At 41.1% G+C, this 21525-nt stretch overlaps 1 protein-coding gene across 2 annotated transcripts in view; it reads right to left on the bottom strand.

Moving 5' to 3' along the window:
- The window catches only part of WSCD2 (WSC domain containing 2), a 448279-nt gene that overhangs the window by 335427 nt on the left and 91327 nt on the right, over positions 1–21525 (bottom strand). Inside the window, exon 2 of one of the 2 annotated variants that reach the window (XM_056536750.1) lies at positions 13449–13486. The exons of the other annotated variant lie outside the window; for it this stretch is intronic. The gene's annotated coding sequence lies outside the window, so the exon portion shown is untranslated. The remainder of the gene's footprint in view (positions 1–13448; positions 13487–21525) is intronic. 2 annotated transcript variants of the gene reach the window in all.

Genomic DNA, 21525 nt, shown 5'->3' with positions numbered 1-21525 from the left:
TTATCCAATCCTTAGCCTTCCCCCTTCATGTCAATTTGTTTTCTAAAAGTGGTGCTTGATTACTGGATCATGTCCCATCAGTCCCATGCTGCTGACCTTATCCTTCCCTACGTTTTTACCCTCCAGTAAGAGCCCTTTCTGAACTGGGGAGTTAACATCTTTTTGTATTAGAACCTTACCCCTGGAGGGCTTTCGTTTCCACCTTTGGCCCTCCCTACTTTTGCATTTTTTTAAAATGTTTTTTAGTTTGAGTTTCTAGAATTTGTAGAAAACCACAAAGCCATATTTACTCCACTCACTCAGGACTTATTTTGACTGCAGGGAAAATATTCCTTTCCCATATCTCTGTCAAGGGCAGAATTAAACTAGTGAACTTCCTTGTTTGTGCGTTTTCTTTATGTGACATACTTTGTGAAGAAGTGACTTGAATTACTATCATTCTGCCATCTGGAGATCATTCTTCTTTACTATGAACGTAATGCATGTTAGGTCCATTACAGACTATTTGCATACATCCTTCATTAATATGCTTTCTCGTAGGCTCAAATAGATCATTTGTTTCCCTTATTGCTCCCAGCTAGCAAATGTTTACACAGAAAAGTTCCAAGCAGCTTAGCTGAACAGCACTTTTCAGCCTTTAATAACGCATTAGAACAGAATGTCCAGGCTCCATGTTGAATGAAATGATATCTTTTAGCTCCATCAGATGTGCTATTTGCAGTTGTAAACATATCAATGGGACCTTTCAACTTTGTCTCCTGCTGCTAAACAGTCTCCAACATATAACACAATCTAACAATGAGAAACTGTGATGAATCAGACTTAAGCATTAGCTCTTAAAGCAATTAAGTACATTTCCCAGCTGGAAATGTATTATGTGAGTTCTTGATTTGCAAATCTGCTCTATCAGCTGTCACAAAGTAGCACATACAGTAGCTGCAACGCGAGAGAGGCTATAACAACATCCTCTACTGCAGAATACATTTCCAGCTAGAAATACTCATGGCGGAATGGGGATCATTTACTAGACAAATCTTTTGCTGCCATCATATCCTCTACATATTGCTTTTCCTTTTGTTTTTCCCTGTTGTTTTACATTCTCATGTCTTTAAAGGGACATTTGTTCTTTAGAAACAGTACGTAGGTTTAACCCCTTAGGGACTCAGCCCATTTTCCCCTTAAGGACGCAGACTTTTTTTTTTGCAATTCTGACCACTGTCACTTTATAAATATATATTTATATATATATATATATATATATATATATATATATATATATATATATATAAAAAAACTCAATGTGTGTGTGTGTATGTATGTATGTGTGTATGTTCCACAAAAACTTCCAAAGGGCTAAAGATATTAACATGAAACTTGGCACACATGTTACTTATATGTCAACAACAAACACAGGATAGGTGATTTAACCCTTACGCACCCCCATTTGCCAGGGGCGGGGTTTATGTTTAAAGTCCCATACAAGTCAATGGAAAATATATGTTACTGCATAACTTCCAAACGGCTTGAGATATTTCCATAATACATGGTCACATGTTACTTATATGTCCACTTAAAATATAGGACAGTTAATTTAACCCTTAACTACCCCCATTTGTGAGGGTCAGGGTTTTTGCTTAAAGTCCCATGCAAATTAATGGGAAATGTATGTTCCCACATAACTTCCGTACGGCTGGAGATATTTCAATACCTGGTACACATATTATGGGTCGGGATATGAGGACGGGATGGGAGGTCGGGATAGGAGGTCGGGATAGGAGGACGGGAGATGAGGACAGGATATCAGGAAGAGATATGAGGTCGGCCTAGCAGGATGGGATAGGAGGACAGGATAGGAGGACGGGATAGGAGGTCGGGATAGGAGGTCGGGATAGGAGGTCAGGATAGGAGGTCAGGATAGGAGGATGGGATAGGAGGTCTGGATAGGAGGTCGGGATAGGAGGTCGAGATAGGAGGATGGGATAGGAGGTCGAGATAGGAGGTCAAGATAGGAGGTCGACATATGAGGACGGGAAAGGAGGACAGGAAAGGAGGTCGGGATAGGAGGTTGGGATAGGAGGTCGAGATAGGAGGATGGGATAGGAGGTAGGGATAGGATGTCGACATATGAGGACGGGAAAGGAGGTAGGGATAGGAGGTCGGGATAGGAGGACAGGATAGGAGGTCGAGATTGGAGTACGGGATAGGAGGTCGGGATAGGAGATCGAGATATGAGGATGGGAAAGGAGGTCGGGATAGGAGGTCGGGATAAGAGCTCGAGATATGATGAAGGGATAGGAAGTCGGGATAGAAGGTCGAGGTAGGAGGACTGGATATGAGGACTGGATAGGAGGACGGGATAGGAGGACGGGACAGGAGATCAGAATAGGAGGGCGAGATAGGAGTTCGAGATAGGAGGACGGAATAGGAGGACGGGATAGGAGGTCGGGATAGGAGGTCGGCATAGGAGATCGGGATAGGAGATCGGGATAGGAGGTCGAGATAGGAGGTCGGGATAGGAGGACGGGATAGGACGATGGGATAGGATGATGGTATAGGAGGTCAGGACAGGAGGTCGGGATAGGAGGTCGAGATAGGAGGACGGGATAGGAGGTTGGAATAGGAGGTTGGGATATGGGGTTGGGATATGACAAGAATATATGAGGACTGGATATGAAGTCAAAAGCTTCCTCCTTTTTTTATTTTCCTCCCCAACAGGGATTAGGAAGGAAAAACTGGGCAACGCCGAGTACTCAGCTAGTATATATATAAAACTCAATGTGTGTGTATGTATGTGTGTGTGTATGTTCCAGCATCACGTCCAAACGACTAATGATATTAACATGAAACTTGGCTACATGTTACTTATATGTCAACAACAAACATAGGATAGATAATTTAACCCTTACCCACCCTATTTGCCAGGGTCGGAGTTTTTGTTTAAAGTCCCATACAAGTCTATGGGAAATGTATGTTCCAGCATAACTTTCATGCGACTGGAGATACTTTGATAATACTTGGTCACATGTTACTTATATATCCACTTAATATATAGGATAGTTAATTTAACCCTTAACTGCCACCATTTGTAAGGGTCTGGGTTTTTGTTTAAAGTCCCATGCAAATCAATGGGAAATGTATGTTCCCACATAACATTCTGTACGGCTCGAGATATTTCAATAATACCTGGTACACATATTACTAATATGTCAAATTAAAATATATGATAGTTAAATTAACCCTTACCTACACCTTTACATGAAAGATGGTTTTTTGTTTCAAGTCTCATGCAAGTATATGGGACTTCCAGTACCTTACTCCACAAGCTCTGCTCTGCATCTCCTGGTGAATGTGTCGGTCCGGCTTGCAAGCTACACCTCATCTCACAAAGACGGGATGGGATATGGGGACGGGATATGGGGACGGGATATGGGGTTGGGCTATGAGGTCAGGATATAAGGACGGAATATCAGGTCAGGATATGAGGTCGATATAAGAGGATGGGATATGAGGTCGAGATATGAGGACGGAATATGAGGTCAGGATAGGAGGTTGGGATATGAGGTCGAGATATGAGGACGGGATATGAGGTTGGGATAGGAGGTTGGAATATGAGGACGGGATATGAGGACAGGATATGAGGTCGAGATAGGAGGATGGAATAGGAGGTCGGGATATGAGGTTGATAAAGGAGGACGGGATATGAGGTCGAGATATGAGGATGGGATAGGAGGTCACAATATGAGGTCGAGATATGATGGGATATGAGGTCGGGATATGAGGATGGGATATGAGGTTGAGATATGAGGATGGGAAATCACAACAATATATGAGGACGGGATATGAAGTCAAAAGCTTCCACCTTTGTTGACTTTCCTCCCCAACAAGGATTAGGAAGGAAAAACCGGGCAACGCCGAATACTCTGCTAGTGCATTAATAACTCTAGGATGCTTTTACCTTTTATTCTGATTCTGAGATCGTTTTTTTCGTGACATATTCTACTTTAACATGGTGGTAAATTTTCATTGTTATTTGCATCCTTTCTTGGTGAAAAATCCCAACATTTCTTGAAAATTTTGCATTTTTCTAACTTTGAAACTTTCTGCTTGTAAGGCGAATGGACATTCCAAATATATGATATATTGATTCACAAATACAATGGGGGAGATTTATCAAAGGATTTAGACTGTTTTTTCCTGTCTAAATTTGTCGCACAGAAAGTCGCAGTCTAAATATGTGCGACTTTTCTGCGACTTTTGCTGTAGAGGATTTTTAGAACATGATGCATGCAAGTCTATTTTAGACGGAAATGCATTGGAAATGCATTGGTGCTGAATTTATCAAGTGCGACTTTTGTGCGACAAGTCGCATCTGTCCAAAATACGCTGAAATGTCAGACCATGTTGGAGCAGGTCTAAATGCAGTTTAAGCTGTAGACCCTGAAGTCTGAGCACAGAATTTATCAAGGGCTGTGAGACCTTTGATAAATTAGGAGCACAATAGACAGGAGACTACCACATACGCTGGTCTATAAGCATACCCAGAATAGACTAGATTAGTAAATGTCCCCCAATATGTCTACTTTATGTTGGCATCCTAAAGTTGACATGTTTTTACTTTTTGAAGACACTAGAGGGCTTTAAAATATAGCAGCAATTTTAAAAATTTTCACGAAAAATTCAAAATCAAAATTTTTCAGGGGCCAGTTAAGTTTCAATTGGATTTGAGGGGACTTTCTGTGAAAAATACCCCACAAATGACCCAATTATAGAAACTTCACCCGTCAAAGTATTCAAAATGACATTGAGAAAAGTTTGTAAACCCTTTAGGTGTTTCACAGGAATAGCAGCAAAATGAAGGAGAAAATTCTAAATCTTCATTTTTTACATTCGCATGTTCTTGTAGAGCCATTTTTTTTTACTTTTACAAGGCGCAAAATTAGAGAAATCCCCCCAAAATTTGTAACCCAATTTCTCTCTAGTCAGGAAATACCTCATATGTGGATGTAAAGTGTTCTGCTGGCGCAGTAGAGGGCTTAGAAGGGAAGGATCGACAATGGGATTTTGGAGAGTCAATTTTACTGAAATGGTTTTTGGGGGCATGTTGCATTTAGGAAGCAACTATGTTGCCAGAACAGCAAAAACAAACAAAAACAAAAAAAACACATGGCATACTATTTTGGAAACTACACCCCTCAAGGAACGTAACAAGGGGTACAGTGATCTTTAACACCCCACAGGTGTTTGACAACTTTTTGTTAAAGTCGGATGTGTACATTAATGTGCAACCCCATTTCTCCTGAGTATGGAAATTAAAAAATTTAGGGTAACACCAGCATTTTTCTTTTCATTTTCCCATCCAAATTTTACGTAAATTTGTCAAACACCTGTGGGGTTTTAAGGCTCACTATACCCCTTGTTATGTTCCGTGAAGGGTGTAGTTTCCAAAATGGGGTCACATGTGGGTATTTCTTTTTTTGCGTTCATGTCAGAACCGCTGTAACATCAGCCACCCCTGTGCAAATCACCAGTTTAGGCCTCAAATGTACAAAGTGTGCTCTCACTCCTGAGCCCTATTGTGCGCCCGCAGAGCATTTTACGTCCACATATGGGGTATTTCCATGCTCAGGAGAAATTGTGTTACAAATTTGGGGGGTCTTTTTTTCCTTTTACCTCTTGTGAAAATGAAAAGTATGGGTCAACGCCAGTATGTTAATGTAAATTATTTTTTTTTACACAAACACCCTAGTGTAGACCCCAACTTTTCCTTTTTATGCGGGATAAAAGGAGAAAAAGCCCCCCAAAATTTGTAATGCAATTTTACAGAAATATCCCATAGGTGGCCATAAACTGTTTCCTTGAAATATGACAGGGCTCCGTAGTGAGAGAGTGCCATGTGCATTTGAAGCCTAAATTAGGGATTTGCATAGGGGTGGACCCGGATGCAAGCGTTAGGCCCTATTCACACAGCAGAATTTACTCAAGTGGAATTCTGCTTGAGGAATTCCTTCTCAAATGAAAGCTTAATACACTTCTATAGGAGTCCACACTCCCATTCACACTTCTGGCGAATTTCCGCTTGTATTCCATTTGGATTCTGCACCAATTCAGCATAAAATCCTCAAAAGCGGAAGCAGAATTGGGGCGGATGAGCGGAAATTCTGCCATGTGAATAGGGCCTTACAATTGCCTCTGCTACCAAAAATATTCTATGCCAGTGTTTCCCAAACAGGGTGCTTCCAGCTGTTGCTAAACTCCCAGCATGCCTGGACAGTCAGTGGTTGTCCGGCAATGCTAGGAGTTGTTTTGCAACAGCTGGAGGCTCCGTTTTGGAAACATTGCGGTACAATACGTTTTTCATTTTTATTGGGGGGGAAGGGGGGACAGTGTAAGGGTATGTATATGTAGTGTTTTACCCTTTATTTTGTGTTAGTTTAGTGTAGTGTTTTTAGGTTACATTAGCACTGGCGGGGGTATAGGGTGAGTGTCCCACTATGAGTTTGAGCTGCTGAGAAAATCATGACAAGACAGCCGTTTGCTGTTTGGGCATGCTGGGAGTTGTAGTTTTGCAAGATTTAGAGGGTCACAGTTTAAAGACCACCACACAGTGATCTCCAAATTGTGGCCCTCCAGATGTTGCAAAACTACAAATCCAAATATGCCCAGACAGCAAACTGTTGTGTGGGCATGCTGGGAGTTTTAGTTTTGCAAGATCTAGAAGGCCACAGTTTAGAGACCACTGCACAGTGATCTCTAAACTGTACCCCTCTAAATCTTGCAAAACTACAAATCCCAGCATGCCCAAACAGCAAATGGCTGTCTAGGCATGCTGGGAGTTGTAGTTTTGCAGCATCTGGAGGGCTACAGATTAGAGAGGACTGTAAACTGTGGCCCTTTAGATGTTGCTAGGCAACAACTCACCTGGCTTCCTCAGTTGCAGAATCGCCGCCGCAGCACCTGGAGAAGGATCGCCGCCAGCCACCGATCGCCACCAGCCTTCGGTAAGGGACCTCTGTTGCCACTCCCAGCACAGTTCCCCCGCTCTGCCTGGACTACTGTGGGCAGAGCAGGGGAACCGAACTTTAACCCCTGCCCCCAATCTGCTATTGGTTGGTCGCTTCAGATCGACCAATAGCAGGAATAGGAGGCATGGCACCCCTGCCACCTCCCTCCTATCCCTTCAGGGGGATCGGGGCTTTCTTGGACCTTAAGGATCTGGATCCTTAAGGATCAGGGATGCAGGGCGTACCTGTACGCCCTGTGTCCCCAAGAGGTTAAAGGGGTTCTCCGGTGGAAAAATATATCAACTGGCTTCAGAAAGTTAAACAGATTTGTAAATTACTTCTATTAAAAAAGCTTAACCCTTCCAGTACTTATCAGCTGTTGTATGCTCCAGAGGAAGTTGAGTTGTTCTTTTCTGTCTGAGCACAGTGCTCTCTGCTGACATCTCTGTCTTTGCCAGGAACGGTCCAAAGTAGGAGCAAATCCCAATTTCCTGTCATGGACCGAGGTGTCAGCAGAGAGTACTGTAGTCAGATAGAAAAGAACTATGCAACTTCCTCTGGAGTATACAGCAGTTAATAAGTACTGGAAGAATTAAGATTTTTATACAGACGTCATTTACAAATCTGTCTAGCTTTCTGGAGCCAGTTGACTTTAAAAAAATGTTTTCCACCAGAGTACCCTTTAAAATCTTGCGACCAGATTGGCAGACACTAACCCACGTACGATTACTAACAAGAAAAGGCGAGGCAACAAACTAAAATATTAAAGGCATGGGAAAGGTGTTAAAGCTTTAAGTATTGAATAGATTATTTTTTTAGGAACATATAAACCATTTTTTAAAGCCACATAATTTTTACCATAACAGGATAGGGGATCAGTGCAATTCCACTCCCCGTGATCTTAAGACCAGATAGAGAATAAATAAAATGTTATGCATTCCTCATCTGACTGTATTATAAAGGCAAATTCACATCAAATAGAAATGCTGCAGGTTTGAGTTGTGGATTTGCACAGGTAAAATCCACAGCAGAATACAGTAGCGGTAGATGAGACTTTATTTATGTCCTCCACAAGTTCCAATACTATACACATGACAATGACCTGATACATGGTAAAACTGGTGGAAATCCCCCCATTGATTTCAATGGGGATGAATAGGATCTGCAATAAAAATGACAACCTATGGGAAGCTACAATATGTGCACATTTGAATTTCATACAAAAAATGTACTGAAAAATAATTGGGTCCATTATTCAGACTGTTTTTTTTATTTCTGAAGTTTTCTGAAACCCTTCCAAAAAATGTAAATTCAGTAAAAAAAAAACTGAGAGAAATAGGACCTTGCTGTAAGCATTTAAGGTGGAGTTACCAGCTATTTTTCAATGGAACTTAATATTTATAAAATTGAAACTCAATAGACCTAAATACTGAGTGTGAACATAGTCTGAATTTGTGTTGTTGCCGTGGATTACCTGCTAATCAGCAGCAAAATCAACAATGGTGGATTTTGAAACCATTGTCTTTTTTGTCCTTTACAGATTCAACAGGAAAATCTGTAGCAAAAACTCCTCACGTCCTTACTAATATCTATATAATTTGTTTACAGATTGCTGAAATTATTTGCAGCAAATTTGGTGCATGTTGACTTTCCTGCAGCAATCCAACATTGCATTAAAATATAAACTGGAGAAGAGCTCCCCTTCAACCACCCCCCACCTCAGATTCAATTCGAACTTCAGGGGGTTCGCGGCTTGCCGAACTTCCAAACATTGGCAGGCAATAACAGGGTTGAGCTGTGCTTGCAGCTGACAGCCATGAGTAAAGCTCAAGCCCAGCAAGGAAGGAGCGTTGGGGGGGGGGGGGGGTAGGGGTTATATACATTATGCAGCCATCTATGTTGCTGTAAAATGTATACAGTGGAGAGAGTGATACTTATCTCGTCGCTGGTCTGGGCCTCGTCATGTGTAGCTCCACCCCTAGTGATGTCATCAATAGAGGCAGGGCTACTAAAAAAGGGGCCTGGACCAGTGATGTGATGGTAAGTATCTCTTTCTTCCCTGTATACAGACATGTAGATGGCTCTATGCTGCAAACATCGACCTCCTGCAGCATAGTGCTCAGCCCAGCAAGATGTTACAGTTAACCAATAGATTACTTTAACAAAAGAGTTAAGTTGCGCTGTGCTGAAAAAAAAATAAAAAAAATATGTGTCCATCAAGTCCAACCTATACAATTCCTAATATGTTCTATCAAGAGCTGTATCACAAGACCACACCTGCTATGTTGCCTTATCACATCCAGTCTTATTTTTGACTCCCATTTCCCCTGGGCAGCACATTATATCTTATTAGGCAGAAAAAGGGAAGGTGAAAAAGTCCGGCTCCCATAAGAGTAAAAAATAGTAATATTTTATTGATCCATGATTCAAATCCAAAACACAAAAATGGGTTAAAAGTACATATGCACAGAAGAAAAAACCGCCGTCGCATTTCGACTTAACAAGTCTGAGTCTTAGAGGTTTTTTCTTCTGTGCATATGTACTTTTAACCCATTTTTGTGTTTTGAATTTTAATCATGGATCAATAAAATATTACTATTTTTTACTCATATGGGAGCCGGACTTTTTCACCTTCCCTTTTTCTGATCATCTCACCTGGAGACACGGCTTCAGTGCACAGCCCGGAGCTTCCAACCTGAGATGTGCTGTGAGGAACGTTACCTATCTATGTGGATTTATGGGTGAGCTGATATAACTACTTTTCTTTGAGTTACTTATCTTATTAGGTAGCCTGATGTGACCATGCATGATACCTGTATATATGGTACAACACTACCCTGATCACAGAGCATATGCCAAGCACATGTAAAGTAGTAAAATAATGCATATGAGAAAACTCCTTAAAACCAATGTTGCCTATTATTGTCAGCTATGTTATTAGAGATAACCATATAAATAAAATGTATGCCATTAACCAGTAAATTCCCATAAAGCAGTAGGCTGGAAAAAAAAAAACACAGAAAATCTGTAATAGCAAAATAAATAAATAAAATAAAACACAATTATACCTATGTTACTTACAGCCTGGCTAGATGACTGATATTGCACAGTGTTCATCCCCAGACTTTTTACAATACCTGAACATATTGTGTCTGTGACCTGTAAGCAGTATCATTAGGAGCATATATTGAGTTTAAGCCTAGTGCTTACCGCCTAACAGACTTTCTTGTAACCATGGTGATGCAACTGCTGTAAATGAATCCAGAACAATCTCTTTATTTAAGACGTTCCTATCTAACAACAAAATGCTGCTGCAACATTGTACTATACTGTATTTTATTTTTCCTGGCAAAGTGAGACATTGCCAGGAAGGCTACGTAGTAACAATATCTCCATTAGCAAAGCTAGCCGACAACCAACATAAAAGGTCAATATTTAATTAACAGAACGACTGTTCAGGACAATAAGTGGGATTAGTTACAGAGACCATTGTATTTCCAAGATTAGTTTTGCCTAGACTGTAAAAAACTAACAATATATTTATTTGCACATTGGATTTCTGCTGTGTTGTTAAAATTGATGCAAATTTTATACCATATCCATTTTTTTTTTTTGCTTTTAGTTTAGTTAGAATAAAAGGCAATGTCTTCAGGGTGTCGACACTGCAGATTTTCTGTTGTGCATTTTAATGTGGAAAATCCACAGTGTGTTACAGAATCAGCAAAGTGGATGAGATTTTAACAATTTCCATTGAGATGCTACATTAAAAAAAAAACACAATCCACAGCATGTCAAGTTCTGTTGCAGAAATGCTTCATTTGTAGCAGAAACATTCTGGATCTGCCGCATAATTAGCAATTTGCAACTGTAAGTTTTACATCAATTTTATTTCCTATTAGAATATTCTGCATCAAAATCCACCATGCCAAGTCTGCACCAAATCTCCACCAAAAACCACATTATTTTATTGGGAAGGGAGGGAAGTGGGGTTCGTTTGCCTATGAGAATTTCTACACACACATAGGGCCTCGTGTAGTACAATCCCCTTTCCCCAACCTTATCACAGGGAATTTTCATTTATTTTATATCACATGTATGAACAGTGTTTAACATGTCTTTATACTTTTGCACATTACTAATACACTAAAGTGTGCCCAATTTTTAAACTATCTGTTGAAAGTAAAAATTACAGTCTGAAAAGACACCAAAAACAAGGCAAAAACATTATAATGACTCAGATTGTGGAAAAAAACACAAAAAAAGTGATTTGGTCAGAAAAAGAGTCAAACTTTGGCTGATGGTTGGCATGTGATGTTAGTAAATATAATCCACTGTATTGGGTTTAGTTTGGGTGAACCAGCTGTCAGTTCCACTTTATGCTAAAATCCATTGTTATCCAAATGTCAAAAAGACTGGTGTATGGTCCAACCATGTAGTCAGGCCTAATGTAGTGTCATTAAAGGGGTACTCCAGCGCTTAGACATCTTATCCGCTATCCAAAGGATAGGGGATAAGATGCCTGATCGCGGGGGTCCCGCCAATGGGGACCCCCGTGATCATGCATGCCGCACCCCGTTAAAATCAGTCCCTGGAGCGTGTTCGCTCCGGGTCTGATTACTGTCGATCACGGGACCGGGGCGTTGTGACATCACAGCTCCGCCCCCCGTGTGATGTCACGCTCCGCCCCCTCAATGCAAGCCTATGGGAGGGGGCGTGATGGCCGTCACTCCCCCTCCCATAGACTTGCATTGAGGGGCAGGGTGTGACATCACACGGGGGTGGAGTCGTGACGTCACGCTCTCGCTTGCGTGGTCGAGATCCGAAGCCTCCAGCGTTGCCGGAAGCCGCTGAGGTGGGTGGTGCAGCCGAGATCCCGGGGGTCCCCAGTGGCGGGACCCCCACGATCAGGCATCTTATCCCCTATCCTTTGCATAGGGGATAAGATGTCTAAGCGCCGGAGTATCCCTTTAAATCTAAGAAGGTTCTGCCTGGTCTGTGTCAGAAATATAAGTGTGATCTAATTCAGACATGTGTTGTCAAGATAAAGCTCCCTGACTGTCAGATTATGAAAAGAAGAGGATGATCTATTTTAAGTGGAGGAGACTAGGTCAGAAAAGAAGATTTTGTTGAAGTCCCCGACAAGCACAATGACTTCTTACATTGTTTGGATTTTACATAGTATTCTGGTCATACAATTTGTTTCGTTTGGGGTGCAAATATAATGTACACATTAAAGTAAGGAATATTAGCTCACAAATAAGAGCCATGTACTTCCTTTGCATGTCATGTGTATGGGACCAGATTTATGGCTTTCAATCAGCATCTTTTTTGGCTTGTAATGGGAACCTGTGTCACATTTATAGAAGTGTGTTTTCTTTTGCAAAGAGAGCAACACCTTGTTGTGATTTTGTTTATAGGACTATTCAGTCCTTTAATGTAATGAGACTAGACTGGTACTCAGGGGTCAGGCCCTGGGAAAAAAGTGTGGGAACTCATTTAAGGTTTTCACTCTTGGGCTGGTCCTGCATCACTCCTGCTAATAGGAATGGTGTTCCTCCTATAGAAGAAGTGCAGGAACTCCATTCCCATGCATTTCTGCAGAGCTTGCCCTGCTGCTACTGTTGTGGGCACATGTGTGAAGGGAAAACAGATTCGTGCAAATGTCATCAACAAATGTCATCATGACAAACCATACAGCTTTACACGTCATAAAGAGAAACTAAATCGGCACTGCTTCACCTCAAAGACAACAGACTCCCACCCGAGCGGTCCACTCTGGATAACCCCCTTGCTGTTAATCCCAGTGGTGCTCAATCTACTCTGAATACACAAATCTTCATACAGCATGTTGTAGAAATCCCCAGATGGCACTCACCACTTCAGCAAAGGTAGATTTATTGAATAAATCTATGTTGGCTGAATTGGTGAGTGTCATTTGGTGATTTCTACTACAAACCATACTGCTTTGCCTGCTGCATACTACATTACTGTGGGATATCTAGCAAGGTACTGTATATAAAATTCTTCCCAAGGGTGGGTAGTGATTCCAGTATAAGGCAAGCCCAAGTTTCAGCCCAATATCTTATATAAAAAGATACCGTAGAATAAAAGTTGTCAGTGATGTCCAATATTCTACCGTGTGGTACAGTGCCATATCATTTTCCTGCATGACTCTCAATATTTGACCCTTGTTACTTCTAACTGATACAAAGTGGCATATACTCGCTTTTGCTTCCTGATCTCTGGCCTGTTTGGCTACTAATGGAATGTTCCTACCACATATTAATTCTCCAAATTCCTGGGGTCAACTGAGTAACTTAACCCAATGGCAGTCAAGGATGGCAGTAGGGGAACTGTATCAGCCCTTAAGACTTTCCCTAAGGACCAGATCATAACAATATGCTATAAATGTCTCATTGGTGATAGACAGACAAATAGAGTACCTACCCATCCTGAGAATGTCGTGTCAGAAAAGTTTGAAAATCCTGAAAAAAATATATAAACGGACAAGTTCAGGAATATGCACTGAGTTAGTCATGACTACATTTATGACAATTATTTTCAGAGTTGTTCATTTGCTAATATCAAGTGTCACATACCTAAGCCACTAGCTGTGCATTGGAAATTGCAGTTCTATCACATAGCACCATAAATGGAAAATGAGTAATATCTCCTACAGTATGTCATGACTTTTCTGTCACTCCGAGAGGTCAAGAGTAAGACTAAATTAGTAATTTGATTAAATGGTACAGCCATCTGTTACTTCTAAAATGACAGGCAAGTAACTTGAACCATGTTTTGTCAGGCAGAGCCTGAAATTAATGAATGGCATTCTCACTCATGCATGGATATGAAACCCTAAACAATAGGCCAATTTTCACTTTTATGTTTTTGTTTCTTACTCCTCACCTTCTAAAAGCCATATATTTTTTTTCCATCTATGAAGCCATATGAGGGTTTTTTGCATATGAGAGTTTTTTGCAGGACCAATTGCACATTTTACAATAAAATATCCATAAAAAAACAGAAGAAAATCATTATTTGTGTGATGAAATTAAAAAGTAAAATAAAATTTTGTCAATTTTGGTAACTTTCATTTATACAAAGTGCTCTTTACAGTAAAACCGACAAGTTATCTCTATTATATGCATAAGGCTGCATTCACACTATGAATTTCTCCGTTTAGGAACTTCCGTCACCAGTTCCGTCACTACAGCTGCGAAACCCGGCCGTTACAAAACCCCTGATGGCCATGAGTAAATTGCATTGCATCCTATGGGGTTTTGTAACTGCCCGTTTGCACCCATATATGCCCGTAATTCATTACGGGCGTTATACAGTGACGGGACATCGTGGCGGAAAAATTACTGCATGCACGATGTCCCGTCATGCACGATGTCCTGCCACGATGTCCCATCACTGTATAACACCCGTAATGAATTACGGGCATATATGGGTGCAAACGGGCAGTTACAAAACCCCATAGGCTGCAATGCAATTTAGTCATGGCCGTCAGGGGTTTTGTAACGGCCGGGTTTCACAGCTGTAGTGACGGAACTTCTGACGGAAGTTCCTAAATGGAGAAATTCATAGTGTGAAAGCAGCCTTAGAACAAATACAGCAATACACTATATATATTTAAAAAAGTCACACCAATCTCCGTCAGTCATCAGCCACAACTCACTCCTCTCTCATCCAAAACTCTCTCAGACGATTCTCCCTCAGACCTTAGACAAAAGTTCCTCCCGTATAGCAAAGCCAAAAATGTGCAATTGCTATAGAGCTTGTATAGCAGAGCCAACACTGAACAGCATGTATAGCTGAGCCTGTATAGCAGAGCTAACACTGTACAGCATGTACTTCAAAGCTCTGCTATGCAGGGTCTGTTACACATGCTGTGCAGTGTTGGCTCTGCTATACAGGCTCTATAGTACTTGTTGTGCAGTTCGCTCTGCTATATGGGCTCTGCTATACATGCTTTTCAGTGTCAGCTCTGCTATACAGGTTGTGCTATACATGTTATTTAGTGTTGGCTCTGCTATACAGGCTCTGTAGAACATGTACAGAACAGCTTCACAGTTTATACTCTGCTATATATGCTGTGCAGTGTCAGCCCTGCTATACGGGAGGAAGTTTTGTCTGAGGGAGAATCGTCTGAGGTATGAGGGAGTTTTGGATGACGGAGGAGGGAGTTTGAACTCAAGGAGGATGGACATTGGTGTGAGGGAGGAGGCAGGACGGTGTTTCGCCAGACGGGGGGGGAATTGTGGCTGATGACTGACGATGTCCTAAAATGGACACCGTACATTTGCTCTTATGAGAATATTTAGATATAAAAGACAGAAGGTGCACACTGCAAGAGTTCACTATAGTGTATCTTGGATTTCCAGCACAAAATCTGTAACTGGCCTGTCCCCCAGACACCGGGTGTCATTTATAACACTAGTGTATTCTAATGTGGCACAGGAGCTTTTTCCTAAACCATAGAGCATTTGCCCCCCTTACAGCGATGCCCTTGGATTCTGGTAGGCATACTATTTGCATCTATTGCAGTTTATGCATCTATGTATTTATAATTTATTGTAAATCCATCAAAATGTTTCCTTGATATATCACTCTGTTAATTATATTTCTGCTATCCTTTATGAGTGCCATATTTCATTTCTCTCAGTTACAGGAACAGACTGTGTGACTTCAGCACCTGAACTGCTAATAAATCATATTGGAATCTTATCTCCAAATGACTCTGCCCTTATTAAGTAGCACAATTGAGAAGCTTTCAATCACCATTTGTCATGTGGTTAATGCAAAGTAAATGGAACTGGATGTGGTTTATCTTAGACAGAAGACCATTATCCATACTCAGAATTTACATTTACAGTCTTCATTCCAGAAGTCCGTAGTGTAGTTACAGCTGATAAAGATATCTGAAGAGAATATATATCAGCACAGGTGGCATAGTCAGTCATACATCTGTAATCCTTATCATCAGTAGGTTAAAATGTATAGAATGTAAATAAAATAGTCTGAAGATGATTCCATACATGAGAAGAGATGTTCCAATACATAATTTGATGTAATAACAGTTTGGCAATAGGCTTTGATAGGCCAAATGTAGTTTACTTGTGATTATGTTTATCTTTTTTATGCTGGTATATGTTTTTGTTTTATTTGACAAATAACAAAGCATGGTAATAATTGATAACACTGTTGTGCCCCCCAAATAAAACCATGTGAAACAGACCAAACATAGCTTAAATAGACTAAGTCTGATCTACTAAAATCTATGGCCCATGAATTCCGGTATACACTGGTGGTGGACAGCAAAAACATTATGTAAATGGAACACAGAATTAATTTGGTGAAACAAAATGTAACTTTAAAGCACTTTTCTTTTTGTTTTGGGGGAAGTGTAACTTTAAAAGGGGTATTCCAGGATTTTTTATTTATATATATATATATATATATATATATATATATATATATATATATATATATATCAACTGGCTCCAGAAGTTAAACAGATTCCCAAATAACTTCTATTAAAAAAATCTTAATCCTTCCAATAATTATCAGCTGCTGAAGTTGAGGTGTTCTTTTCTGTCTGGCAACAGTGCTCTGCGTACATTTCTGCTTGTCTCGGGAACTGCACAGTAGAATGGGTTTGCTATGGGAATTTGCTTCTACTTTGGACAGTTCCCGAGACAGGTGTCCTCAGAGAGCACTTAGACAGAAAAGAACAACTCAATTTCAGCAGCTCATAAGTACTGAAAGGATTAAGATTTTTAATAGAAGCAATTTACAAATCTGTTTAACTTTCTGGAGCCAGTTGAGATATATAAATATATATATATATATATATATATATGTATATATATATATATATATATATATATATATATATTTATATATATATATATATATAAGTTTTTTCCTGAATAACCGCTTCAAGGATAGGGTCACACGTAGTTGCAGAGTGCAGAGCGAGCTTCCTGCTGTGGCTGGATAGCTCTGTGTGTCAGCTTGTAACTTCTGGTGGGAAATCCGCCGCTACAAGAGGACACACAGAGCTACAGGCAGCTTGCTGCCATCAGCGCATCTGCAGCATCAAATACGATGCGGATGCACTGTGCGTGACCCTACCCTTAAGCATATTTCTATTTTTCTTTTGGGAGTGCAGAGGTAGCTGTTTCACTCAAATGCAGGCTCCTGTGGGGGCTAAGAGGCCCCTCTGGCACATAAGAAAACACTAGTATAACAAATGGCCCACTTTGCCTAGGGGCCCATTACAATAGTTGTAGAATTATACTAGTTATGGGGTATTCACATATACAGTATTCTGCGCAGATTTGATGCGTAGGATTTGAAGCTGCAGATTTCAATGTAAACTAAGTGTCTGAACACAGCATCAAATCCTGCACATCAAATCTCCCCAGGATACTGTATGTGTGAATAGGCCCTTAGGGAGGCACTAATGAAATAACAAACAGCTGTTTTGTTGTACTTCCTCCCTTAACTAGAATTCACAGAGCCCCATAGCAAAATAAGATGGGTCCCCACCACCTACTGACAAAAACTTGAAGCACAAACATGAGTAGCAATTATTAAAGGTAGGAATAATGGCACCATGTATCAGACAGCTGCCATTAGCCATTAACACACATTTCAGATTGGCACAACCTATGGAATTGTATTTTCATGTAAAGATATCTTTAAAAAGGTTATTGTACATAAAATATATTGTAATAAATTATAACTTGAATGAATATTATATAAAGAGTCCAGCTGGATTCTCTGGCTTATTTTGACCCACATATGGAATTAATGTTACCATCACTGATTATACTGGTTGATCATTTAAGCTGCTTCTAATCAGTTCACATGCAAATCCATATACAGTAAAATTCCGATGCATCAGCAGTGAATGAACTGGGATTAGAAATATCTCATTAAAAGACTCCCCTGAGTGACGGTTTTATATTTTGCATTCAGAATTTTGTGCTTATACTGGGCTGAATAACAATTGTTATTGGCCTTCTGGATTTCACTGCGCCGCTTAGGTTGCGGCGACACGGACTGGCAGGGGTTAATAATAAATGAAAAAGATAGGGCCATGTTAGCTGTATGTGGAGGTGGGCTAATAGGTAGAGGAGGCATGATTAGCTGAACAGCGATAGGTCTGGCTAGGAGGAAGAGGTGGGGCTGGTAGGAGTTAAAAGAGAGCTACATGTATCCATGTATCTCGGTTATTTGCATGATTTTGTGTACTTTCATACTGTGAGAAGGTGTATGGTGGTGGTCTGTTGTGATGGATTGCACTTGTGTGCCCCTACTTGTTCTCTTTTAGGCTAAGTCACAGTGTGGTGGAGGAGAAATGGTGATGAGGATTTCCTGGAGGGTAGAGTGCCTTGCCCATCGAAGAGGGCGGCCGGCAGACCGATTACCTCAGAGAGTTTTGAGATTCAAAACGTTTGGACTCAAATGGTTATTTGAGATGGCTTACAAAAATAAACTCAGTGGCTGACCCCCAGTTGTCCAGCAAGTTCATTGTTGTCAGTGTTGTTATTCTATCAGACAGCTAGCTAACATAAAGACAAACAGCAGAAGTAAGTACGGGCAGTCTAGGAGATACAGTATCTTTGTTTAAAAGAATTTTAGTATATCTAGCCTATAATGTGATAGGAAGAGTTTTTCTTAGATAGAGGTTATACCAAAGAATAGGGGGTAACTAGCTGATTGATGGGGTCCAACTACTAAAACCCCCACTAATCATGAGAATGGAGGAAAATTCTCCCCCAACTGAATGGAGCAGCATGCACATATGTTCCATTAATTCTCTATGTTGCTTGTGAACATTATTAAGCTCAGCAGAGCACTGTCTACATGTGCACATTCATTGAGAGGACAAGTATCCTACATTCTGGAGGATCTATAGGTTACTACTACTTGGACAGAGGAAAATTTTGAATGATGGGATAACACCTTTAAAATCCATCTCTTGACATGTCTGTTTTGGTTGAGTAATACAATTTAAGCTAAATATATCATATATCAATCTATTAGGGGTGTAACTGTAGGGAGAGCAAAGGTAGCAGTTGCACCAGGGCTCTGGTGCCTAAGGGGGCCCCAAGGCACATTTGCTCTATAAGAGACCAGTATTATAAAAGCACATGGAACCCTGCTGCAGTTTTTGCATCTACAAGGTACACCTCTACAATTTATATAGCAGTCAGAAACAGAAAGAAAAGTAGTAGAATTTAAATTTTTAAGACAAACTAAATGCAGAATTATGGGATACTGTACATGTTAGTAAAAGTTAAGAGGAACAGGTGCATTTTGGAGTGGTATCATGCCCGCTACAGACTTTGCAACCATGTGAGTATGCCAAGCATTATCAGAGTCATTATGTGCATCTGCTCATGCATAATACATTATGATATATTTGACCCACATCAAAAAATGCTCATCTCTTTTGCCTGCAAACAAAATGCACATTTTAGAAAGTAACTTAGAGCCCAAGTCTTAAATCCCCTATTGAATATTTTAGGTTCAGAAAAGCCTGTGCTGCAGAATTTGGCTTTACTTAGTGTCGGTTCTCCTGTTCAAGCTTCTCGTCAAGAGCCCGAACTTTCACAAAAGGTATCACATATGCTTCTTGGCTTCAGTGTAACTGGAGAGCTTGAGCGCAATTTGTTCTCCCAATCATTACAATGACGGCAGTACAAAGACTTTGTCTTGTGTTTTAGGAAGGAATCTATGAAAAGACAGTTTAAGCTATAGAAAAAAAAATTATTAGGGAAGAGGTGCTGAAATATGGGCTGAACAAGGACACCTAGGTAAAATTATATAAGTAATCCCAATATATTAAAATTATATGACTTATTATCTCATTAACTTACAGTATTTTAGAGGGCGACAAGAACTCTAAACCTGAAATAATAAATCCCTGTATAGCCAACAATACATGATTCTGTATTATCTATTTAATTCTGTATTCAGAGTTAAACTGCCCCCCCGAACAATAGAGAAACATCTGGTGGACCCAGGTTCTGAAACAATATTGTAGAAGACAGTCTAAATTGGAGCTGATTTTGTACCAAGGCCCAATTTCCAAATCTGACCTGTCCATACTTTAAAGGGGTACTCGGCCGACAGATCTTATCCCTTATTCAAAAGGATATGGGATAAGATGTGTGATCACAGAGGTCCCAGCACTGGGACCTCCCGAGATCTATGTGCAGCATTGGTGCTGCACACAGCATTTTAAACACTAAGTTCAGAAAGCTGGGTTTCTGCAGCCAGAGATGTGACCCAAATGCCACGCCCCTTGTGATGTCACTCCAGGCCCCATTCATTCATATCTAGTGATGAGCGTCATTGGCCATATTCTAATTTGCGATATTTGGTGAATATATAGACGAATATTCATCCTATATTTGCAAAATTCTTCAAAATACGAATATTCGCGCCCAACACTATTCATATCTAAGGCTGCCACGCCCCCTCCAATAGACATGAATGGAGGGGGCATGGTGTGACATCATAAGGGGGTGTGGCATGATGTCACATCTCTGGCCGCAGAAACCCGGCATTCTAAACTTATTGTTTAGAATGCCATGTGCAGCACAGGTGTTGCACGGAGAGAGCTGGGGTCCCAGCACAGGGACCCCCATGATCAGACACCTTATCCCTGCAGTGCGCTCTGGCTGGACACACTGGTCATGAGCGCATCTCCCCATTCATCTCAGCAGCCGACAGGGCTGGGATTCGCATCGCGGGAGGCGCCCGCATGCGAGTCCCAGTCCGTCACTTACCTCCATCCTCTGTCTCTATTCCTCAGATCCAGCGCACGTCCCCCCGCTTCCTAGGGCGCGCGCAGAGCCGGAGCTCTGAAATTTATAGGGCCAATGCGCCCGTAATTAGCCTCCTCACCTTTACCTCTTCTATAATTTCAAGCACTTCCCTCATACCCCTGCCGGATCTTTGTTTGCCTGAGTGTCTTAGAGAAAGCGTTATTCTGTGTTCCTTGCCGTGTACCAGAGCTTGCATTCCGTGACCCGACCGTGTTCCTGGCCGCCTGCCTATTGACCTTCTGCTACCTTCCTTACTACGCTCCTGTGCCGCCTGTACTGACCTCATACCATCCTGACTACGTCTTATCTCATCCCTTCTGTGCCTCCCTTCACCTCAGCTCACCTCACCTCTGTGTGGTCAAGACGTGCCATGGGTAGCGACCTGGGTGCCGCCTGCCAAAGCAAGTCCATCCCGCTTAGATCCCGCTCCCTGGTATGGCCCCCATAATCTACCACACAGGTCCAGCGGATCTACTACCTCTCCAGCTCCAGACTACCGTGGTCCAGCTGATCTACTACCTCTCGATTTCCCGTCGACTGCAGTGAGTCTAACAATCCCCTATCCTTTTGATAGGAAATAAGATGTCTGTGTGCAAAATATCCCTTTAAAGAGTGTTTTTATTTATTTATTTTTTGTTTTCAAGATGAACGCCAATATTCTCTTTTGTGAC

The sequence above is a fragment of the Hyla sarda genome, chromosome 1 (genome assembly GCF_029499605.1).
Source record: "Hyla sarda isolate aHylSar1 chromosome 1, aHylSar1.hap1, whole genome shotgun sequence".
In the NCBI taxonomy this organism is placed as follows: domain Eukaryota; kingdom Metazoa; phylum Chordata; class Amphibia; order Anura; family Hylidae; genus Hyla; species Hyla sarda.
The sequence above is the reverse complement of the archived record's forward strand: the minus strand, read 5'-3'. Positions and strand labels throughout refer to the sequence as shown.